The sequence below is a fragment of the Delphinapterus leucas genome, chromosome 17 (assembly GCF_059928025.1).
Source record: "Delphinapterus leucas isolate spDelLeu-1000000601 "Yukka" chromosome 17, BTC_Dleu_Yukka2, whole genome shotgun sequence".
NCBI classification, from domain to species: Eukaryota; Metazoa; Chordata; class Mammalia; order Artiodactyla; family Monodontidae; genus Delphinapterus; species Delphinapterus leucas.
Genome location: NC_143145.1, coordinates 16,621,444 through 16,647,500, shown reverse-complemented (window position 1 = coordinate 16,647,500; position 26,057 = coordinate 16,621,444).

Sequence of the window (26,057 nt, the reverse complement as noted above, 5' to 3'; positions counted from 1 at the left end):
TCGAAGGAAGGAAGGAACTCAGAGAGACAGAGAAGTGCCTAGATCACTTCAAAACTGACTGGACCACCATCCTGGCCCCAAGGATCTGGGGCTGAAGTGACATTCATGGTTACTTGTTCCATCCTCCGGTTGAAGCAGGAAGTCCTAGCAGAGCATCGACAACTCCTATCCAAACGCTCCCCCGTTCACTCAACCCCAGAGACGCATGTTGAAACATTTATAACTTAATATCCAAAGAGCTGCGTGCTCCTAAGGAGAACCATCGAAACATGAATAAAAATCAACTTTAAAATGCTATAAACCAGGTAACCTTAGCCATATGAAATAGCACGCCTACAACTCCATAGAGAACATCATCAAAGTAGATGATTAACGGGAACAAAGGACTCCAACAATGCCAGCCCTGCACATCCTGATCTTTCCCAGACATCCACCAGAGGAACAAGTTGCCTATAAATACCAAGACTTCCGAAAGTGTTTTCATAACAGTACTAACATCAGATAAAGAGCTGTGCCAGAGGAAACACTTGACTCTCAGAACTCTTGGGACAATGACTCGATTGTGTGATTTATTGAAAGGGCAGCAAACCACAATAGACCTAAAATTAGCCACTGCCAGTGAATGAAAATAATATGTATTGCAAGATAAATACACGTTGAATAATCTGTATAGAGCCTGAAGAGTACATAACACTGATCATTTAGCCATTCCTAATCAAGCCGCTATGGTCAGCAGGGGAGCACAGTGTACCAGGCAGTTTTGGTGATCAACAGTTATATAGCTCTGCTGCTCTGATGAAACCTTTGGAAAGATGTTTTAGAAAGGAGATGCATACTATGATTGAAAGAACAGAGGTTTGGGGGTCATAGTGAACTGAACTTAAACTTCAAGTCTGCTGCTTACCAGTTTTGTGCTATCAAGCCTCATCCGTAAAACGGAAGTGCTGTTACTTGCTTCATAGGGTTATATCAGGGGTTCATTAACTATGGCCCTTGGGTCAAATCTGGCCTACCACCTGTTTTTGTAAATAAAGTTTTATTGGAACACAGCCACACCCAATTGTTTACAAGTTTTCCATGGCTGTTTTCAAGCTACAATGGCAGGGCAGCTACGATGGAGACCATAAGGCCTAAAGTGCCTAAAATATTTACTCTTTGACCCTTTGCAGAAAAGGCTGGCCATCCCTTGGTGTAAACTGCACACGTTCTGCTCCCTGCCTGGAACACATTTTCCTATTTCCCCTCACCTGGTCAATATCTTCTCATCCTTCAGGGTCACTTCTTCAGAGGAACTTTCCTTTACCACCTAGATTAAGTTAAATCTAATGCTCTATGCTACCATAGCACCACTTTGGATAAGACTCAACACATTTGAAAATACTTGTTCACTGTCTGCCTTCCTAATCAAACCGTTCACTCTGGACTGTGAGAGTCAAGATGATACCTGTATCCTAGGTCCTACCTTAGAAAATGACAATAAATATCTTAGTTGAATTCTACACAATCCTACCACTCCATACTACTGATACTTCCCTATCTTTGGCAGATATTCCTGGCAATGGTCAAAGTTTTATCTAGTATAGAAAAATTCTGGTTCAAGTGACAGTCATTAGAATGGAAGAAACTTCAAATTCCCTATTGTAATTAACCATAGTGGGAATATTGGCAATGAACCAACACTTTCACTGTGAATATGCTTCATGAGATCTTCCTAGGATCCAAAAGTCATTTTATCAGCCAATATTTAACAAACATCTGCTCTGTGAAGACACTATTTTAGCACTGTCGTGGGTGCAAAGAAATAAATCCAGTTGGTCCATATCTAAGCCAAGGGCAACCTCTGAACTCAAATCATGAGGCTAAAATTTCATATTGGAATTCCCTTTGGAGGACATCATGTCCTCCAAATTAGTATATCATGTCCCAGGAAATATGACACCACTATATTTCCTCTAGATCAACAACATAGCATTGTGTCCTTATTTGAGCACCAGATGAAAGACAACTTGCTTTTAGGGACCATGATGGGTGGAAATATACAACTCTGAATGATAGAATCATACCCGGTATGGCAAGATGGGAGACCGACTCACCAAAAAGAAGACTCATAGCACCCATGTCACTCTCGCTGCACATCATATGCTCGCTGATAGAATGAAAAGAGCCACACTATTCAAATTTCTCTCTCTCTCTCACGCACACAAAATACATGCTTTAATTAACGTAAATTAAATGTTCCTGTGGTGTCATTCCACTCTTTAATCCATTCTTCCCCACCTGGTTATCTATGTTGCATGACAAATTACCCCAAAACTCAGGGGCTCAGAGCAACCATTGTACCATGTTCATGATTTTCTGACTGCAGAAGGCAGGAGGAGCTCATCTGGGTTCTGGCTGAGATCTCGTTTATATAGCAATCAGAATTTGACTGGGGCTATAGTCGTCTGAAAGTTCCATAGGGCTGATGCCCAAAATATCTCACTCCTGTGGCTGGCAGTGGATGCTGGCAGTGGGCTGAGAACTCAGCTAGGACACTCAACCAGAGCATCCCCATGTGGCCTCTCCATGTGGCTTGAGGTTCTCTCATCCTGGAGGATGGGTTCTGAGGGTTGCAAGAGGCAGTGACCAAGAGCAAGGATTCCAAAAGACACATTCAGAAGGGGCATGCCTCCTTCTAACCTAGCCTCTGAAGTCACACAGCACCATTTCTGCACATTCTGTGGGTTCCAAGTCAGAATGGCCAACATAAGTCCAAGGGGAGGGGAAGAGACCCCACCCCTCAATGGGAGAAGAACTTGTGGCCATCGTTAATCAGCTACATACCCTGTGAATAACCCTGTTGCCACACTCATCTTTCCTGTATTCTGAAAGTAACTTGTTGCTGACCGTTTTGCCCTCCATATAACAAAACCAAATTTATATGTACTATCAGAGGTGGATTTTTGATCCAAAAAGTCAACATAATCATGTATCCCAAGCACTCTTGGGGTTCAGCCATAACCTCCACACCTGCAATGCCCATCAGGGTCCAGGTTAGGCCTCAAAAAGGGACCCACGCTACAGTTATCTCACCTGCTGCAACCAGCCTGTTGCAGATCCCAAAGAAATTTCTCTGTAATGGTCACTGACTGAAAAATAACAGCAGCATATTCCCTCCATAGAAGTGGAATTAATACTTACCTGTGGAGGTTATTTTCAAAGTGCTTTCACATTTTAACACCAACAGCAGGCATGTGGCATAGGTATCTCTGGCCTTTGGTTTCCCCAAAAGCAGAGCCTGAGACAAGGATTGGGATGCATGGTTCATTGGGGATGTGATACCCGGGAACATCGCAAGGGAATGAGAAAGTGAGACATCTTGGGATTGTCCCACCGAGGGGTAAGGAGGCTGGGGAACTTATTCACCAACTCCTGCCCCAACCTGGTTGGGGTCACTCCTGGAGCATTAAATCCTTGGTACTCCCAGCTTGTCACACATATGAACTGAGCACCCTCCCAACAAGAGAGACCACCCTCAGGAAGAAATACACAGGAACCTGTCGGTGTTCCAGCATCTCCAGGGTAGGATGGGACCCCCACAGCGTCTATGGCGCTATTCTAAACTTCTCTGAGCTTGATCTCGGTTAATCCCCACAATTTTGTTGTTGTTGTTCATGTTGCCACTATCTCCATTTTACATAGGAGGGAACTGAGGCTCAGAGAGGTTAAGTAACTTGACCATAGTCACACAGCAGACACAGGTCAGCCTAACTACAATGTCTATTCTAAACTACCTTGAGAAGCCCAGAGAGGGTGAGTGACTTCCCTGGAACCACCCAAAAAACATCCATGCCACAATCAGATGTAAAAGCATCCTCACCTCTGGCTGTCACCATCTTGTTCCTTTCAGTCCTCTCTCACTGAGACCTCCGTCTTGCAAACGCAAAACCTAAGGAACAGCTTAACCAAAAACATTTGCATATTTTTTGACTCGGCAAAGCAGACGATAGATGCCGTTAAGTTAAAACACATGTCATCTGTACTATACATTAAGAATCTCCCCAATGGGGGTGTGTTCTTTCTACCCCCAACTGTGCGGACACAACCCAGAAGGAATCTCCTCAGAATCAGAATGTGCTTTGGATCCACAGAAGAGAAGGAGCAGGGAACACACAGACTCAGCCAAGTGCAGCTCCATTGAGGGCTTCACTTTTCCTGGAATTTTACTTAAGAGCCGTAGCCTTGGCTCAACACCAGGGACAAGCAACCTAAACAGAACAGCTGAGCAGCAACCTGAGTCAGGGGATGAAAGTTTACTAGAAGGAAGCTGGCTCTCATGGAGGTGGGTGGGGGGCAGATGAGGGAATGCCCTTGGACAGGAAGATAGATGGACAGTTGTAAATCAAACCCATCAACAAAGATGGAAAAGAACAAACACTTTTAAGCCATGACTAAGTCTTCAATCCACACACCCGACACTGAAATACCTTTTATCACGCCCATTATCAAGGTGAGAGTCTAATGATCAGTCATTTAAACCGGGTCACACAGCTAATGAGGTCAGAGCCTAGATTTAACCCCTCCCACGTGGGCCAGACTCCGAAATTAATTCCATTACACTTCATAGGCTCTGTCAGGTGCTTAATGAGCACCTACAATATACTAGATCACGTGAACACTCCCTGCAGATAGGACTATATCTTCTTTTTCTTTTCCTGAATTTTTGAATTTTATTTTACTTATTTTTCTATACCGCAGGTTCTTATCAGTTATCCATTTTATACATATTAGTGTATATATGTCAATCCCAATCTCCCGATTCAGGACTGTATCTTCTTAAGTGTGGTGGGCCCAGGACTTTGCACAGTGCCTGGCACAGAGTAAACTCCGTGCGAAGTGGCCCAGGACTTCACACGCAGAAGGAAATGCACGTAGCCATCATTGGAATGGCTGCAACAAAGGGCCATACGGGTTCCCAGGCGTGAAAAATCTCTTTGGGGCTTTCATAGGAAGACAGATCTGGAAGGAGGTATAGGAATTGCCATAGTGAGGAGAAACGGGGTCCAGGTAGAGGGACGGAGAGGCAGGCTCAGGGTGAGCACAACAGAGTCAGGGGACACTGGGTAGACCATCTGGCTCGAGTTTGTGGTTTGTGCACGGGAGAAACCGGAGAGAAGTGTAGAAAGGTTGGCTACGATCATACTTATCCTTGAATGTCAGGTGACAGACTTTGGAAGGTTTAGGAAATAATGATAACTAAAATCTAGTAATTTCTTCCTACGTGCCAGACACTGTTCTCGTGATCTGCGGCAGGATTTCTCAACCTTGGCACTAGTGACGTTCGGGGCCAGATGATTCTGTGTTGTAGAAGACGGTCCTGTGCACTGCAAGAAACTGAGCAGCATCTTTGGCCTCTACCCACTGGATGCCTGTAACACCCTCCCACAGCCCAGTTGTGACAACCAAAAATGTCTCCTGACTGACATTGCCAGATATCGCCCAGGAGGCAAAATCACTCCGGGTTGAGAGCCACTGCTCAACGTGTATTAAGTTATTTACTGTTTACAACAACTCTGTGAGGTAGTTACTATTATTAGCTGTACTTTACAGGTGAGAAAACTGAGGCACAGAGAAATTATGTAACACAGCCAAGTTCACTGGTTTTGTAAGGGGCAGAGTCAAGACTTTCAGCCAGGACAGAGTGATTCAGAGCCCATGACTTTCCTCACCCATGCTTCATTTAACATGTTGAAAGATTAATTTTTAAAAATGCAAAATGTAGCAAGCATTGTGCTTGCAATTAAATAGTAATTTGTATAAAGATGCATGACAACCAACAATACTATGAAAAAAACAACAATAACATAGGTTTAAATCAGAGGAGTGAAATTATGGGAGCTTCATTTCTTTCTTTAATAATGTTGTATTTTTTAAATATAAGTGGGGGGTTTGACGGACTCCAGGCAATAACTGTAACCTTATTTCTCCATCCATTTTCACAAATAATTGGCTGAAATCAGTTTATTCTTACTCAATAGGAGATTCGGCTCGAGTATTATCTTCTCCTCCAGGAAAAGCTTAAAACAGTCCGGCATATAATAAGCACTCCACAAATGGTAGCTATTATTGTTATCTTCTATTTACAGATCAAGAAATTAACGCAGTCAGGACTAAAACCTCTGTCTTGCTCTAAAGTATATGTTCCTTCCGCCAGTCTGCCGCCTGAAAAATTTACCCATCAGGTAAGTATGAGTAAGAAGGGAATCAGTGGTCAAAGCAAAGGGTTAGACCCAAGTCCGCTGGTTTCAGGGCCCACCGGGGCCCCATAGATGGAGCTAAGGCGGGACCGGGCTGGGTCCCGGAGACTCTGATCCCTTGTGCTTTGCTGCCCTCTGCTGGTCAAAGACTCCGCTGCTGGGAATGGGCGTGTGCGTGGGGGCGGGGGAGGAGGGAGAACCAGAGTGCGATGCTCTTCGAAATCAAATCTCCCTAATACCTAGGTCCGTGCCCTATTTTCTGATTTTTTACACAGAGGAGCAGGAATGGCAGCGATCCCAAGGCTGAGCAAAACAAAAGCTTTAAAGGAAGAATATTTTAGAAAGAAAATAAAACCTTTATTCAGACTTTCCTACAAGCAAAAAGATACTTGGGGTACTGTCACATCCATTTCCTTCACTTAACCCAATTCTGGCGGGCGGCGCGGCAGGATGGGCAAAAGGGCAGTGGACCTCGAGGCAGAAAAGAAGCTGGAGGTTATTGGAGAGCAGAAAGAGCAAGCATCATGGCATACACGCGTGCACACCCACCTATTCTGACATGCTCAGAAATGGGTTCATTCCTTTTTAGAAATCGCGGCATTCTAATACCCTTTATGTTCGACGTTTCACATCAGGAAAGTGTTAGATGGTTTGTGAACAAGGCCAGTGGAGTATCAGAATGGAAGAGGAGTTAACGTCTATTGAGAGTTGACCGCGGCACATCACATACGGTTTTTGTTTGTTTCTTTGTTTCTTTGTTTTGCTTTTGAATTTTATTTATTTTTTATACAGCAGGTTCATATTAGTTATCCATTTCATACATATAAGTGTATATATGTCAATCCCAATCTCCCAATTCATCACACCACCACCACCTGCCACTTTCCCCCCTTGGTGTCCATACGTTTGTTCTCTACATCGGTGTCTCAATTTCTGTCCTGCAAACCGGTTCATCTGTACCATTTTTCTAGGTTCCACATATATGTGTTAATATACGATATTTGTTTTTCTCTTTCTGACTTACTTCACTCTGTATGACAGACTCTAGATCCATCCACATCTCTACAAATGACCCAATTTCATTCCTTTTTATGGCGAGTAATATTCCATTGTATATGTGTACCACATCTTCTTTATCCATTCATCTGTCAATGGGTATGTAGGTTGCTTCCATGACCTGGCTATTGTAAATAGTGCTGCAAGAACATTGGGGTGCATGTGTCTTTTTGAATTATGGTTTTCTCTGGGTATATGCCCAGGAGTGGGATTGCTGGGTCACATGGTAATACAGAACTACAATCCTGCAGCCTGTGGAGCAAAAACCACATTCACAGAAAGATAGAAAGATGAAAAGGCAGAGGTCTATGTACTAGATGAAGGAACAAGATAAAACCGCAGGAAAACAACTAAATGAAGAGGAGATTGTCAACCTTCCAGAAAAAGAATTCAGAATAATGATAGTGAAGATGATCCAGGACCTCAGAAAAAGAATGGAGGCAAAGATCGAGAAGATGCAAGAAATGTTTAACAAAGACCCAGAAGAATTAAAGAACAAACAAACAGAGATGAACAATACAATAACTAGAATGAAAAATACACTAGAAGGAATCAATAGCAGAATAACTGAGGCAGAAGAACGGATAAGTGACCTGGAAGACAGAATGGTGGGATTCACTGCCACAGAATAGAATAAAGAAAAAAGAATGAAAAGAAATGAAGACAGCCTAAGAGACCTCTGGGACAACATTAAACGTATGGTTTTATTTAACCCTATAAAGTAGGAATTATCATCCCCATTTTGCAAAGTTCTGGGAACTCGTCCACAGTCACACAGCTGGTGGGTGGCCAAGGTGCGCTTCCCCCTGGGACCTGTGTTCCTCCCGCCCTTGTACCTGGCGGAGGTGCAGCCCCTCTGGGAGTGCACATGCGACCTGAAACTTGCCGGTCACAGCAGAGAAGGGGGCGGGCGTTGACCCACCCACTCTGTCAGTGGCTCTGAAACAATTTCTTTCAGCCCTTCAGAGGCAGCCTTCACTGCTGCCCGTCAAGGAAAAGAAAAGGGTACGTCTTGGAAAGGGAAAAGCTGGACGCTAAAGATAAAATCAGATTAGCTTTCCTGGGGTGGCTCGGTTATTCTGAATCATCCAATGAAAAAAGCATTTTGCCATCTGGTAATTACCCTGGGACTGCGGTGTCAAGCCCCTCTGCTTCATCCTGCCCTCCTTAGGAAAACATGGCCCCTGGGTGGTCCAGATGGCCAGAGGCCTGTGCACAATGAACAGAGGCTGCTCATGCACCCGTGACCCCTCTGGCCACAGGAAGTCCTCCCATGCAAAACTACGTTCAACCAGATTTTCCTCCCCATGAATGGCTAGTTAGGGAGTCACGACTTTTGGGAGGAAAGCACTGGAAGACCTCAGGATGTCTCCCTGCACTACCTCCCATCCCCTTTCTATTAATGAGCTGAAATGCCCAGCATGGGCTGTGTCTGCCACCACTATCAGGGGCCTCAGAGACCCAGCTCCCTCACCAGAGAAAGAAAGGAGAGACTCTGATAACAGGCTCTTTTCTATCTCAAGTTTTTTTCACCCTTTCTTCACTCTTTCTGACCCCTGACAGGAGCTGTCAAGGGAAACACCCTCTTGTTAGACTTAATACAGAAACGCAGGGATCTCCGACGCATCCCCACATTGGTCGGTGGGAGAGTCCCTCCCAGCCCTTTTGACAGGAGGGAAATCCAGTCGCAGAGGCCGGACTTCACCGCTGAGTAAGCGTGGGTGTGATTCCTCTGACTCTCCAATCGGTCCTCAGCTAGCACTTCTCACAGGCTCCTGGGAAGTTCTTGGCTGCCTGCTCCTCACCACTTTGTCTCAAACGTCTTCCTAGTCACACCAAGAAGTGAAAGACGATGTAATTTTATAGAATGAGAGGTGGATTCCAGTGATATTTAAGGTCAGGGTACATAGTCCAGTAAATCTAGGGGCCTAGATGACAGGGACCTAATCTCTCTGAGCCTTGTTTTCATCATAGGTAAACTAAGAACGATAAAAGGAACCCTTTAAAAATGAAATGATTTTCCTGATTAGCAGAATAATCCCTGGAACCTGCGAATACGGTAGGTTATATGGCAAAGGGCGAATTAAGGTTGCAGATGGAACTATAAGGACATTATCCTGGACTATCTGAGTAGGTCCAATGCAATCACTCCTTGGAGTGAGGGGGGCAGGAGAACGGAGTCAGAGGAAGAATGGTCAGAGATGCAGTGTCGCAGGCTCTAAAGGTGGAGGAGGAAAACCCATGCTTAAAGGGCAGCTGCTAGGAATTGGAAAAGGTACGGAAATGAATTTTCCCTTAAAGCCTCCAGAAAGGGATGCAGCTCTACTGACACCTAGATTTTAGTCCACTGAGACCCATGCCTGACTTCTAACCTACAGAAATATAAGATAATAAATTTGTGTTGTTTTAAGAAAAAAAAAAATGTAACTCTTTAAAAGGGTTATTCTGATGATTAAACCCGTTGGTACATTTGCCTGATCTATAGTAAGTGCTCAATAAAGTTTTTGTTATTACATGAATATTGATATTAATATGGATTTCATTATTTTTATCAGTTTTATTATTGATATATAGTGATATTAATATTACAGAAGTCAAAGCAGTACTCATATGTCTTTCAACCCAAGGACATATCCATTCAGTTTATCATCTATGATAGGGATTCAGCACTATTGACGTTTGGGGTTAGATGATTCTTTGCTGGGAGGAGCCGTCCTATGCATTGTAGGATGTGTAGCAGCACACTGGGCTCCACCTACTAGACGCTGGTAGCACCTGCCCTCCAACTGTGACAACCAAAAACGTCTGCAGACATTGCTAGGTGTCTCTTGGGGGGCAAAATCACCCCTGGTTGAGAACCGCAGGATCTATCACATCCTGTGGCAGTGATTCAACTTCTTGACTTCAACTTTCTTGACCGGCAAAAGGGGGAAAAATTCCATTTATTGTTCAAACGATGACAGATACTTTAAATGTTGGCTCTTTTTCCCCACAATACTGTAGGCTATGCCCATTTACAGATGAAGAAACTGACACCCACAAGCCCACCTCATTGCAGAGGTGACTAGAACTAAGGGAAGCCAGGGGGTATGAAGCAAACTGAGAAAAGAAAGAACAGGTGTTATTAACAGGTCCTAGAGTCGCCAGAACAAAAGCTACAGCAAGAGTCACAGAAAATAATCGAGAGTAGAATAAATGTCACAGAACCAAAAGACATCAAGTGGCCTAGGCCCACTGGGTGCATTAATTCAGGGCAAGGTGTCTACAAGTTCTGGCCAGAAGCTCACTCAGAGAAGCAAGTACTCAGCTCTAATGTTCCACCAGGTTGTTTTAATCTGAAACTGAAGAGTCACATCCTCACCCCACAGAAAGGACATTTCAGGGTCTGTGAAGGTGAGTGTGATCAGCTAAAGGAAAAACGGGTAGGAACCAAGCAGAGACGTCAGACGAATGCTGCCATCATTCCAAACCAGGTAACTTCACCTGCGTGCGTGGACTTTTCACCCTGAAATCTGTCCTGCTGGTTTTAAACACTGACCTATTCACTGAGACTGTTATACTGGGTGACTCATCACGCAGGAAAGAAAGAGAAGAGGAAGAAAGAGACCAGTGTGACCATCTAAGGAGGAGAAGGCCCTGCTCCCTGAGCTCAGGGGAGAGCAGAGATGAAAACAGGGATGCTTCCTGTTGGTTTAGTCATAGCATCTTGAGTGCTAAGCGGGGCCACCTGTGTGACTGTTTGCCTGCTGTAGGCCAGAGATCGTGGGAATGGGGCTCAGAAGGAATACTTTGGGGGCCTAGCTCTGAAATTGACTAGCTAGGCAACCCTGGGTGGATTGTTTTTCTCCTCTGAGCTGCAACTTCCTTATCTATTGGAATCAGGCGAGAGGACCTGCCTTGAGTAACTTGTTGTGAGGTGTCAAAGAGAGAGAATTGTATGAAAGGTAGTCTTCACATCTACCTCAGTTGAAAAATAAAGAGTCTTGGGGCCTTCCTCTATCACTAAAGCAATAAGACTGGATTTAGAGCGCCTAGCACCTCAATTCCCAATCTGTGGCAGTATCAACTGGTCAACATTCCACCTGATGAGACCCCCTCATTTATAGATTCTTGCCTTACTGTCTCCCAACTCTGAGAAGGTCCCTCTGTCCTGCTGGTTTATTGGAAATCTACTTTCCCAGAACAGTTGCTTGCATGCAATTCTGTATCAAAGGAAGAAATAAAACCCAATTCTAACCCAACACTCACTACTATCATGCCTTGAGAGTCCCACTGCAGTCCAAATCTAGTTTCTCCGCTCTTCTCACCCACTTCCTTGCCAAAGATTCAGACACGCGAGAGCTTCCACCAGCCTTGCCAGTGTGCACTTTTAGGGACAGAAGAGAAAGACCAGTCCCCCGCTGGCTGATGTTCTCAAGAATGGTGTTCAGAAAAATACGGTGCATTTGGTTAAGCACGTCCCCCTTCCATCTCTGAGCCCAGGAGTAGCCACAAGGGACGTTTCATCCATATGTTTCTCATTCCTTCGAATGTAACTCACTAAAACACTGCTAAGCAGTGCAAAGCCAAGACGGGTCTGCATGCTATATCATTTATTAATTTTGTTTTTACTCCAGAAGCAGTACATTATATTTTCCTAGAGCAAACAATCTCAACCCTCAAAATATTTACCCTTAAGCCAAGCACAGAAACTCCACACTGTACCATGGTTGAATTGTGCAGAAACTTATCTACAAAACAGAAATACAGATGTAGAAAACAAACTTATGGTTACCAGGGTGTAAGGATGGGGGAGGGATAAATTGGGAGATTGGGATTGACGTATGCACACTACTATATATAAAATAAATAACTAATAAGGACCTACTGGATAGCACAGGGAGCTCTACTCAATACTCTGTAATACCTATATGGGAAAAGAATCTAAAAAAGAGTGGATATATGTACATGTATAACTGAATCACTTTGCTGTACACCTGAAATTAACACAACATTGTAAATCAACTCTACTCCACTAAAAATTTTTTTTAAATCCATGTAAGGTCTGGAAGAGCAGGGATTCTCTACTAAGTAGTTTGAAAAAAAACATATCTAATAATTATAGAGTGCCCACCTGCTCTGATATATCTTCCTTTTTGTGTGAAATCCCCACCATTTGGGATAAAGTGTTTTTCCATAAAAGGCACATTTTACAACCATGTAAAAAAATAATAATAATAAGAGTGGAATTTTACAGTTGGAAAAAGAAGTGTTTCCATAATACAAAATATAAAATGTGACATAATCCTCTTGATTGTTAGGAATGTACAGAAGATGCCATGATTCTCAAGCAGACAGGGCAGATACATCAGGGTTCTTGTGGAGTGTAACATGTTTATGTTCATCAAAAGAGGAGTTGAAATTTGCAAAACACTGGTATAGGAGAGAAATATTACCTTATGTCTTCCTCCACAAATTTTAAATATGTTTGATATTGATGAATTTGCTTCCTGCTTCTTAGTTTCACAGTTAAGACTGTTTGATTTGTAAGGGGGATATTATTGTTCAAAAGTTCCAAACTTTATTAGTTTAAAGATCTTCCTATTTCTACCTTTACCATTTTTAATAGCCTGACATCAGATTAGACCTTTAGTCTCTGCCTAAATATAAATTCTTACTGCCTTCCTTAAAAGTAAACTTCCAGGTTAGTAAGAGAAAAATGCAGCTTTAGAGCCAATGAGAAGGATTCAAGCTCAGTTCGACCACTCCCTAATTTGGACAAATTGTTCAATCTTCGGAAACCTCAGTTGCTACATATGTCAAATCCTCAGCACCCTCTATCTTGCTTCCAGTGCCAGAGAATTTGTTCATCTTCTTAACACCTTTAACAATGGAGTTCCCCAAAAAGAGAAAGAGATTAACCTTAAAGTAGGTAAAATCAAAGGCTTGAGGCAAAGGCAGAGAGCATAGTCCCAGTAGACTCAGGAGACAAAAGTCAAATTTCCCCATGTTTATGTGGTCTCTCCTGGAATTGATGGCGCTTAGGTTTCACTGCTGTGGTTTATTAAATAGCAGGAAACCAGGAAGGAACAGAAAATCATAGATTGGAGTGATAGATACAATAATGCCCCTTCCCCCCACCCCAAAGATGTCTACATCCTAATCCCTGGAACCTGTGAATCTGCTACCTCACATGGCAAAAGGGAATTTGCAGGTGTGATTAAATTAAGAGAGGGAGATTATCTCAGATTAGCAGGTGGGCCCAAGATAATCACAAGGGTCCTGAAAAGTGAATAGAGGAGGCAGGAAAGTCAGAGAAAGATTTGAGGATGCACTGCTGCAGCCTTTGAAGATGGAGGAAGGGGCTACAAGCCAAGGAATACAGGTGGCCTCTGGAAGTTAAAAAAGACAAGAAAATAGATTCTGCCTTAGAGCCTCTAGAAGGTACCCAGCCTTGCCAACACCTTGACTTTAGCCCCATAGGACTTATTTTGGACTTCTGACCTCTAGAACTGTAAGAGAATACATCTGTGTGAAGTCAATGTGTTACAGCAGCAACAGGAAGCTAATACAGTTGGTATGTGAAAGCTTTCTGCTGGTGACCAAGCCATAGTATGTCTTCATTCGCCAGCATTCTAGGGGTACCTGAGGGATCAGGGCAGCCTTGAGTGGTAGTCTATCCTCATGAGAAAAGCCTTTGGAGAAGAACTGGCAAGCTCTTCATAATCCAGGTTTCTCTCTGTATTAGTTATCTATTGCTGTGTAACAAAACGACCCAGAACATAGCAGCTTAAAACAATGCATATTTACTGTCACAGTTTCTGAGTCGAGTCTCCAGGCACAGCTTAGCTGGGTCATCTGCTTCAGGGTCTCACAAGGCTGCAATGAAGGTATCAACTGGGTGCAGGCATCTCAAGGTTCAGACAGGAAGGATCTGTTTCCAAGCTCATTTCAGTGATTGCTGGCAGGATTCAGTTCCTCAGAGGCTGTTGGACTGAGGGTCTCAGCTCCTTGCTGGCTGTTGGCCAGAGGCAGCTCTTGGTTTCTTATCTGCAGGATGCGGGCAGCAGCCTCCCCAGCATGGCAGGCAGCCTGCTTCATTAAAGCCAGCAAGAGCCAGCTGCTGGCAAAACGGAAGTCACAGTCTTTTGTTACCTAATCATGGAAGTAACATTCCATCACCCTAACTGTATTTTATTCATTATAAGTGAATCACCAGGTCCACCAGTGCTTGAGGGACTTGAGGGAGGGGGTTACACAAGGGCATGGATACTCAAAGGCAAGGATCACTTGGGACCATCTCAGAGTCTGCCTACCACAGTCTGTTTCTAGGGAAGCCAGACAGACAGAACTTCCCAGTTCCCCAGTCATGGCCATCTGACTGAGTTCTAGCCAACAGAACACGAACAGAGTGATGTTTACCATTTTCAGAGTCCTTTCTTCTTCCACCAGCATACAGGCACAGTGACCTTGGAAACAGTATGTTGAAAATGGCTAAGCCAAAAAAATGGAAGAAGCATAAGATACTGAATCAGAAGTTGAATAAGAGAAGAAGGCACTCTTGGATCAGCAACACCACTTTGGACCTGAAATCAGCAGGTCACCTTCTATCATCTTTGAGCCATTATAAGCTTGGGGATTACTGCTGCTGGTTTAATCTTCTCTAATATCCCAGTAAGGCTATGGAGTAGAAAGTGTCATAAGGATGAAGGACCAGCAGTATGTGAAAAAGCAGAGAGAGAGAGAGACAGAGTGATTCACATGGTTGAGGGCAGTGAACCTCCCTCCATGATAAACACATACAGTCCACATACATCCTTTTTCCAAATATTTAGGATAAAATCTATCCCCTCCCCCCCCCAAAAAAAGTAAAATGCCTGATGTGTGTATATTTCTTGTGGAAAATATTGATAGGCAGTGTTTCCCAACCAACATAGAGCAAGCCAGGGGGGAAAAAAAAACCATGCAGACAAAAGCAGGACATTGAAGACAAACAGCAGTAAGGCAGTCACAGAAAGAAGGAAAACTCCAGACTGCCACTGGCCATCAGGTGAAGTTTGGGTCATTTTCAACTAAATCTCCAAGAGGCAACATAGTCCTAAATGACATCTGGGCTGATGTGGCAAAGCTTCAATAGAGGAAAGAGGGAAAAGTTCAAAGAGCCCGGTCAATTCTAGATATATGCACATATACAGTAGCCTGTGCTTAAGAAATACGCAAAATGGCGATAGAGCTTGGCCCAGGTTGACCTAGGTTGATGACTCTTTAATTGTTGCTACTGAAAAGTTCAGTAAATGGGTCCATGATTAATGATCACAGGATAAAGGGAGAACCTCAATGAAAGGGGCTTATGCCAGGAAAATGCCCTCAAGAATATGTCACCTCTAGACTGACTGACTTCCGTCCATCAGTAGCTTTATTCACGTTAGCAATCATTTTGAACAGCATAAAATTTGAGTATATCACTCACCATCTTACAATTTCTAGCAAGTAAAAATGTTCATGCCATATTGCAACTTTTCGGTTAGGTCACCTAATTGTCACCTCATGACTTCCGGCTGATCCTCAAGTTGAAACGGACCATGAAAGGAAAGACATCTGACACCCCAGAAACCATCAGATCCAACCAACAGACCTTTCGAGGTGACTTCAAAAGATGAGTTTCAGAGGTGTTTCCGCAAGCAGTGCCGAGGTGGGGCGATTGTGTAGTGTCTGAAGGGAAGGCCTTGGAAGGAGGTTAATCACGTAAGTGTTCATTGTTTGATCAAATGGATTTATTCCATCAGTCATCAAACTATTGTTAATCACACTTATTATAAGAAGGAGCTGACGAAAGCCAGGAAGAGCTGCTTATCTGAGTGGAAAACAACAGATTCAAGGCAGAGTTCATCCCCTGATTTCAGAAGGCGTGGCTCCCAATGGCCTAGCAAGGAACCGAATGCTGGTTTCGGCATGTACGCCGTCTAACCCTTCTGTGCACTCTCTGTTTCACCCAGAGACTAAAACTAGACCTAGAGCTGGAGAAGAGAGAGATGGGGGGGAGAGAAAGAGAGAAACAGAGACAGAGACCGAGATACAGAGACAGAATGACCAGTCCATGACAAGGAAAATGGACATCTCTGGGGAAGGGTGTGCAGCTAGGGGAAAAGGACAGGATGACATCACTGCTGTCAAACAGTTTCACAAAACAATGCAGTAAAATCATTTTCCCATCACCCACTTACTAATTAGCATCGCCCAATTGACTTTTGCGGCCTATCCCTCTTCCACTACCCACTGCTTTACAAGCTTTCCTGCTTCCTTTAGCCATGGCAGAACACTCTTCTGTCCTACCCACCTTCCTCACCCCTGCAATCCACACCCTAGTCTATGAAACTCAACTGAAACCAGGCAAAGCATTCCATTTGCCTTTTTTTTTTTTAACATCTTTATTGGAGTCTAATTGCCTTACAATGGTGTGTTAGTTTCTGCTTTATAACGAAGTGAATCAGCTATACGTATACACATATCCCCATATATCTTCCCTCTTGTGTCTCCCTCCCACCCTCCCTATCCCACCCCTCTAGGTGGTCACAAGGCACCGAGATGACCTCCCTGTGCTATGTGGCTGCTTCCCACTAGCTAGCTATTTTACATTTGGTAGCGTATATATGTCCATGCCACTGTCTCACTTCGTCCCAGCTTACCCTTCCCCCTCCCCGTGTCCTCAAGTCCGTTCTCTATGTCTACGTCTTTATTCCTGTCCATTTGTCTTTAGATTTGGACACTGCCTGATATAACACTGATATTCAATCATAGCTATTTCCGTTTGTAACTTACACCCTTCCTCTTCTCCTTTGTCTTAATGTCAGATTTCAATTTTATCCAACATAGTAGTACAAACATCCTCTATATTATCCATATGCAGAAAGGGTTCTATTTGTAGTCTGCACACCCTTCAAAACTACTTTACTGTCCGCCACTCTCTACCACAAAGGTCTGCATTAATTTTCTGGGTCTGGACAATCATATCAAACTTGACCTTTTTGAAAAAAAAAAAAAAAAAAAAACACATTCTGGAAGCTGTGACTCCTGGAGTGTTCCTTTGCTGGGACTTCATCTCTGAAGCCACCATCTCTCCAAGGACATAAGACATTGAGAGAAGGTTTGAAAATTGGATTTCCTTTATTTTAACTCAAAGTCACCTAGTAGCTAAGCGTGTTGAAGCTCAGATTTGTGAAAGAAACAAAAATAGTGGTCACCTGCCCATCATTCATTATTCATTTATTCAAAAATATTTTATGGGTGACTATACTCGGTCAGTGGGTACCATGCTTCTTCTTGAGGAGCTCATGGTTTAGTGAGAGAGACTTTCAAGAAAACAGGACATACTGAACAGAAGGAGCAGAGGGCAATGAGTGCCCAACCTAGTCTTGGGATGTCAGGACAAGTTTTCCCTGAGGAAGGGACATCTGTGCTGACACTGACGACTAAGTAGTAGCAGCCAGGAAAAAGAGAAGGAGGGCTGGAAAAACAGTTTTAGGCAGAGGGAACAACATATGCAAAGGCCCTGAGGTGACAGGGCCAAGAAAATGACTCAGTAAGTGCTCAATTCAAGCTGTCCAGAGTATGACATGGGTGTTGTATCAACGCCAGGTCTGAAGGGTTAAGCAGGGTCCAGATTACAGAAATGTTTGGCAAACTTGAACTTCATCGATTTCAATTTGCAGGAAGAACTTTCTGGCAGAGTATCTCTTGGTAAGGGGAGAGCATAAGAGCGAATAGGAGAACAAGCATAAGGGTGCTGGACACCTGAAGGCAGAGAGGGAAGAAAACTTTCCAGGAGAGAAAATGAAAACTCCGAGAGGGATCTACTGAGAGCCAGTTTTGCTGACCCTATGAGTTTACACAGGGCTGGTCCCAAACTCTGGGGGGAAGACATGGGATCCAGAATGTCTGTACAACTTAAGAGGAGCCAGAATGCCTCTCACAGCTTCAGAGATCTGCCGTGTGATGTTGCCCCAGGAGAGTGGGGGACCCAGTAAATGTTGCCTTTGCATAACTTGCCCACTGCAGGACAGAAGGAAAAGATCTAAGAGAGCGGGAAGAATACGACACCTTCCCAGTAGGAAGAGCTGATGCTGCCTCCCTGGCCTGGTTTCTGGTCTCCCAGAGCCTGTCCAGGCCCCTGCTGGCTGCAGCCTGTCTGACTTGTTAAGGGAGCGGAAGGTCCCACAAGAGCTACAAGAAAGAAAAACCCAACACAGGGTGCTGAGTGGGAGAATTTATGGCTCATCAACTCTCCACCCTCTATTGAGTTAAATGTCCCCACCATGGCTCACACAAAGACCTGGTCCACACCACTGGATTGAAAGGGATGTAAAATTAGAAAGCCCTTTTCAAAGATCTCATTTCAGAAAGCCAAAGCCAAGTAAAATACACAATTACTTCCAAGATGAATGCCTGGCCTGGCCAGCTTTTCCACTCTCCAGCTGTATGTTGGGGTTTCTTGTCTCAGTGCGTTGACTTTTAAATCCAAACTTTATTGTTTCTTATGTGGTGAAATGCCTCCCATATTTAAAAGAAGAAGTTTAAAAATCCTTCGCATACTGAATACAGTAACAGCTTTGGGACTAAGAAGTTTCAAAGTCAAAAGAATACTTTCTTTTAACCCCTGGCAGTTCCAGAGGCAGGTGGTATTCACCAGCTAGGGTATAAATCAAGAACGCCACATATGCAGGAAGGCGGCCTTTGAGTTTAAATTCTAGCGCCGTTACTTACTAATTGTGCGCTCTTAGAAACTCATTCACTTTCCTGAGTCTTGACTTCCTTGTCTTTAATGGAGATGGTAACCATCTCTCCTCTTGGAATACCTGTGAGGCTTAAACAAACAAAACAGCGCTGGCGCCAAGCACAGGACTCAGCTCACCAAGACAGCCCAACACACAGGGGCTCACCACTCAGCGGCTTGGCCATTTCTCTGCCAAGGGAAAACCAACCAACAAAGACAGACGCAAGAAGCCCCTGGAAGGTCAAAGTTCACGTTGGCTTCTGATTCCCATCCACTCACTGTCCTTCAGAGGTGCACCCCACCCCACTGGTGCTCAGGGAAAAGCAAATGGACAGAAAGTCCAAGAGCAAATGAGGGTGCTACCAATCAACAAACACCACACGTTGCTTACCATATGTCTTAGCTCAGGCTGCTATAACAAAACACCTTAGACTGGGTGGCTTAAACAGCAGCCATGTATTTCTCACAGTTCTGGAGGCTGGGAGGTCCAAGATCAAGGTGCTGCACATGTACTTCTTGGCAAAAACCCTCTTCCTGGTTTGCAGATGGCCACCTTCCTGCTGTATCCTCACGTGGCAGAGAGGAAACCCTTGGTGTCTCTTTCTCTTCTTATAAGCATACTAATTCTGTCATGGGGGCTCCACCTTCGTGACCTCATCTAAACATAATTACTCACCTCCCAAAGGCCCCACGTCCTAATACCATCACATTGAAGATTAGGGCTTCAACCTAAATATTTGAGGGGGACACAAACATTCAGTCCATGATACCATATATTAATGTATTCATTCGCCATCTTAAACAAATCCCAAGCTCATCTGCAAAGGTCATAAAGGTTAACACAAGAAGAGGACAATAGCACGGGGCCCTGTTCTGTGACTGCCCACCTGAGTCCCTTCTCCATCCCTCTCACGGACAGATATCCTAGAAGGGAGTCAGAGGGAATTCCAGATGCATTCATGAAATTCATGTTTTATCGCCTTCTTTTCCTTTGTCAGCTCAACCCTGGGTAGTTATTCTGATGTACATTTTACATCCTCCCCTAGCCAACTCCTCCCCCTGTACTCCCCCCCAGATATTGGTAAAAAGATGACAAAAGTTCCTGGGGCATAATCACACAGAGAACTAGAGTGGGTCGTGAGGCTGAGCTCATGATGTTAGGGTTCACCGGGTTTGGCGGACTAAGCAAGAGCCCTTGGGTTCATGCTTTCTCATCCAAAAGCCATGGTTATAAAGAAAATAGAACAATGCCTAGCTCGGTACCTGGAACGTGAGAGGAACTCAATACATGTTTTAAACTAAGCTGAATTGGAAAATGGTTTCCAAATGAGCTACACTGAAGTACACGTATGTGTGCATGCACACACACACACACACACACACACGCACGCACATGCTCCCAGTATATCATTTAAAAGAAATTTGATACTGATAACGTTACAGTGTGGCTGAAGCTTGAAAACATTATGCTAAGTGAAAGAAACCAAACACAAAAGGTCACATATTGTACGATTCCATTTAAATGAAATATTCAGAATAGGTAAATCCATGGAGACAAAATGTAGATTGGAGGTCACCAGGGGCTAGGATGGGGCTTAGGAATAAGGAGTGCCTGCTTAATGGTTACAGCTCTCCTTTGGAGTGATGAAAATGTTTTGGAACTAGATCATGGTGGTGGCTGCATAGCATTGAATGTACTAAATTCCACTAAGTTGTACTCTTTAAAAAGACTAAATTTCTGTTGTGTGAATTCCACCTCGACTGAAAAACAAAGGTCTTCAGCCTATGTTTTTAAGACCTACAATTAGTGTTCCTGGATCCCCCAACCTTCCTCCTCACCGTTAACTTATCAACTCCTTACACAGCAGCTACACATCTGCCTAATCCTTACACAGGAAAAATAAGCAATTTCTCTCAATCAGGGGCAGATCAGGTTTTGTGGACCCGAAGCTTATAGAAATTGGGAAGCCTGTTTAAGAGAAAGAAAGCAAAATTATTGTACAAGATCAGATACAAAAGTAAAAATTTAATTCACGTTTGAAAAGAAATTACAATAAAGTGCAAATTTTAAATAGCTAATACCACAAACTTCACAAAACCCATCAAAAAGAAGGCATGCTGTCTTTTATTAATTAATTTTCTGGCATGCATCTATTTCTAGATTTTTTTAACCTTTGATCACCTCTATTTTACATTATCTATTCAGGGAACAGAAAGATCATTCAGTCTTCATCTAGCATGCTGATGGAAAATTGCATTTCGGTTGATAGCTTTAAAAAGTTCCTTTCAGCCTCGCAACTTGATATTGGTAATGCTGTGTAAATTTTAGCACTGTGGTGAAATTTGAGGACACCTCTATTAAGTGTATTTCATATATGAGTCGTAAGATTTCAAGCTTTTAAGTTTGCTTTATGTAGCGTCTAAACTTAAATACACACTTTCTGTGCCAGAACCTGAGGACAAGTTTAATTGTGAGACTACCTCAGTCCCTGAATTTTGTGTCAGGACACCTGGCGAGTCAGCCCAGTTGGATAGGAATATTCCTGGACGCCATCTTGGCTATAGGACAGCCAGTAAAAACAAAACCATGCACACAAGTGACCGCAAGCTACATAAATATATCCCGCAAAGCATGGGCCAGATGCAACGCCAACTCATCTTCCCCTTAGCTAGATCCCAAGAATGCCTGAGGCCCCTCAGCAATGTTCTACAAAGGGGGAAAGTGACAGAGGGGGATCAGAGTGGAAAAACGACAATGGTCTTAATCCACCTGAGGTCAAATATCTTCATTTTGCAAATTTCATAAAAAAACAAACGGCGAGTGAACATCGCAAGGATCCCTCCAGGCCTTGGCAGATGAGAGTTCAGAAACGTAAGCTCCATCATCTTTACTGTAAACCCACTCCTGTTCTGTATAGAGAGAGGAAGCATGTAACAGCTCACCTTTGCTTTTTTTTTTTTTAAGTCAGTGTCTAATTTTTAAGAAAATGAAACATGCACATAGAAGTTTAAAACTCAAACAGTACTAAAGTTTATTGCAAAAATGGCATAGCTGTCTTCCTCCTAACTTACCCCAATTCCTACTATTCATAGGACCCCGCTTTCAACCCTTATAGTTACTGCTTCTGGTATGCATGTCCAGGTTTCAAAATAATATTCTTACTCCGCTGCTTCTGGAAGTATCTACTTTAGACATTATCCATTTTCTTTCTATTGTTGGAAATAAAAATCTCATTTTTTTCACCAGTAACTCATCCTGTTCCTTTCTCCTCCCTCCATCCCCTCCACAGCCAAGAGCTCCTCACCAGACTTAGAATCCAAGCTACTTTTTTCTTGCTTACAAGGCCCTCCTTGATCTAACCTCAGTCTTCCTCCCTGCCCTCAGCTCCCCCGCCCCCCCCCTTGCCCACCGCCATGCAGCCACATTTGCCAGCCTTCCCGTTCCTTGGAAATGCTAAACTTGTTCATGCTTTGAGCCATCTGCTTGTTAACTTTCTCCCTGAGCCTATCTTCCCATGCCCAGTCCTAAACATTTGTTTTCTTGCACTTTGCTGTATTTGAACATGCATTCTTCCCTGTCACTCTATTGCATTTCCTATAAGTTGACCCTAATTTTTCTTGGAACAAGTCAACACCCTAACTCATTCAACAAATATTTGCCAGGCCTTAAACCAAGTGCAAGGGATATACTTAATGAACATGGGAGACCTTACAGTCTCATGGGGAAAATAGACGGAAGAGGTGATTAGCATGTGGTGTGATGAGCGCCATGATGACAGAAGTTCATGGGAAGAGCTGAGAAAACCCTACTCCAGAAAAAGCACCATTTACCCTGTGACTTGAAGGATGAACTGAGAAAGCCCAGCAAACTGGAGAGGGGCAGAGGGAGGAATGTTCCAGGCAGGGGGAAAAGCAAGTTCAAAGACAGAGAGGAAAAAGATAGAGAATAGTGCAGTTGAGGTGTTGACATGACCAGATAAATCTTCAGTCTCAATTCCTCCCTGGAGAAATGAGACACATGCTTTTCCCAGGTTACCACTGGCAACGATAATTTATTAATATGTGAGCCTTCAATGAATAACAGCCCTCATTATCAGTACACTATGAAATAAAGTAGAAGACATTACTGGATACCAAGAATGTACCTTGGCAAGGAAGAGACCCAAATCTTAGTGAAATAATGTAGCCCTACAAATTAAATGATCCTGCAAATTAAGCAGCCTGTCTACATACTTGCGTTTAGGGAGTAAATCATCATATTGATTGTGGGTCAGCCTAGCAGTTATTGTCCATCAGGAATTTTACCTATAATACAATAATACTAATACTGATGCTACTAGTGGTAGAAGGTACTGATTTCCAAGTACTTGCATAGCACTTTTCTCATCTTCACAATAACTCTACAAGGTGGGGGGGAGGGATAGATTGGGAGTTTGGGATTGACATATACACACTGCTATATATAAAATAGATAACCAACAAGGACTACTGTATAGCACAGGGAACTCTGATCAATATTCTATAATAACCTAACGGAAAAGAATTTGAAAAACAATAGATACATGTATATGTATAACTGAATCACTTTTCTGTACACCTGAAACTAACACAACGTTATTAATCAACTCTACTCCAATATAAAATAATTTTTTTTAAAACTCTGCAAGGTGGGTATTATGATCCCCCTTTTACATCTGAGGAAACTTGGCTCAGAGAAGTTAAATGATCTCCTTAAGTTCACCCTGCAAGGAGGGACCAAGTCCAAATATTCTTATTCAGAGCCCAGTCCATGATACCACACTTGGCAAAGTAGGTCTTCTAGGTCCCTCCATTAGTCTTTCTTAAAGTCCCTTTATGACCGACACCCTGGTAGGCAGATAGTACCTGCACTCTGGTCCTGCTTGCTGCTATTCTAAGCAATTCCCCAAGCTCTGGAGTTTGTTGGTTTGGAGAGGGGACAATTCTTCCTATTTCTTTTCTTCCTTCTATCAACACATACTTGTCCTTTCAATCATTTCCTTAGGATCCTGCTTGTAAAAGCAGTGATATTTTAGAAAGACTATAATAGGATTAGGGGTCAGAAAACTGGATTTTTTTCCCCTGTTAGACATTTAATTTTCCCATCTTTAAAGGGAATTATTGTGCAGATTTAGGTGGGTTAATAGGTATAAAAGCTCTAGGGAAATCAGATTTAGGGAACTGATTTGATAAGCTCATTCAAATAAGGTTTTAATGGCTGCTAGTGGTTTAATTATGTTTGCATTTGAACTGGGGGCCTTCAGTGCCCTAAGGGGAAAATTCAAACCATCATTTCAGACCCTTGGCGAGCCAGTGTGGAGGTACTTCTTGGGAGGGGTTTGGGGAATCAAAGGAAGACCTTTATAGAGTACCTCAAATCAACTGGTAGGGAAATCTGTCAGTGAATAGGGGCAGCCCTGGTCTACAGAGCTGACCTACATCCACACAGAACCTTCTACCCTAGGAAGATCCTCTAAAGCAGATGATCCCCCATGACTGCCGCCAAAGCACAAAAGGATGAGGAGGCAACAAAGGGACAGGGATGAGGAGGCGGAGATTAGGGATTCAGCTATCCCACCTAGATAGCACAAGTGAAATAGTCCAAGTTAGTGCCTGATTTACACAATGTCAGAGCTGGGAGATACCTGACACGTCACCTGGCCCAATGCCTCATTTCGCAAGAGAAAATTGGGGTCCAAAGAGATAAAGCAACTTGGCCAAATCCCTCAGTGACAGAACTGAGGCCCTGCCTGGCAGTTATCCCTCCTCCCAAGCCAAAATTCTTTTTATTATACCCTGTTGCCTCTTTAAACTTCAGAGAAAGTCAATACACCAGCCTCTATCCACCAGTCTTGTATACCAAGAGCACCTCCATCTTCTGAGTAGTTGGGCTATTATTTTCCAACATGTTGACAGGCCAATCTAACACTCCAGGCTGTCAAAGACTCAGGGTTTCACAAAAGACAAGAAGAGCCAATCGCTTATTGATCTATTTCATGTGTGGCTCTAACTGGATAAAGCCGGTAAGGCACGACTGAACCTTCAAAAAGCGTAGAGACAAAAATGCTTTTCATGTTTTTCTTTCTTTATTGAGTCCTCCTTTCATTCAACACACATTTGTTGTGTGCCAACTGTGTACCACATGCTGTGCTCAGCACTGGATACTCCCAGATGAACAAGACACAATTCCCACCTTCCAGGGATTATCAGATTATTAAAGATAAATACTTAAATAATCACAAGGCCACATCCCATGAAAACCGGTACTGGCCAAGAACCCATGGTAGCGTAAGACGGAGCAGAAAGGATTCCTTCCATTCATTTGTTTAGCAATGACTTCAGAGGGGAGCCAATACCTGAGCTGTACCTGAAGGATGAGCAGGAGTTTGCCAAGTAAAGAAGGTAAAGGAGAGCATCCCTGGCATGAGAGTTCAATGTGTTTAGGACACTGATTATAGTTCCATGTAACTTGGGGTATAGGTTGCTTGGGAAGACTGTTAGGAAATGGTTTTAATTGTCTATGGCTGCATAACAAATTACCTCCAAAACTTAGAGGCTTAAAAGAACAATGATTTTACTAGATCTGACCATTTTGTGGATCAAGAATTTGGGCAGGACTCAGCTGGGAGATTCCTATGCTCCAAATGACATCAAATGTGGTCACTCATTGATATTCAGCTGGTAGATGGTCTGGTCTGTAGAGTCCAAATGGCTTCACTCACATGTCTGGCATTTTGGCAAGGTTGGATTAAAAAACTGGGCATAGCTGAGACCATCAACAGAGCATCTACACCTAGCCTCTCAGGGTACTTGGACTTCTTACAAGTGTCTTCGTACAGCTCCCATGCTGGGGTGGTGGGGAGGAGAGATTCTAAGAGACAGGAAATGGAAACAAACAGTGTCTTAAGGCCTGGGCCACAAACAGGCAAAGTATCACCTCCACCATATTATACTGGTAAAAATAGTCACAAAGCCCACCCAGAAACAAGAGGAAGGCA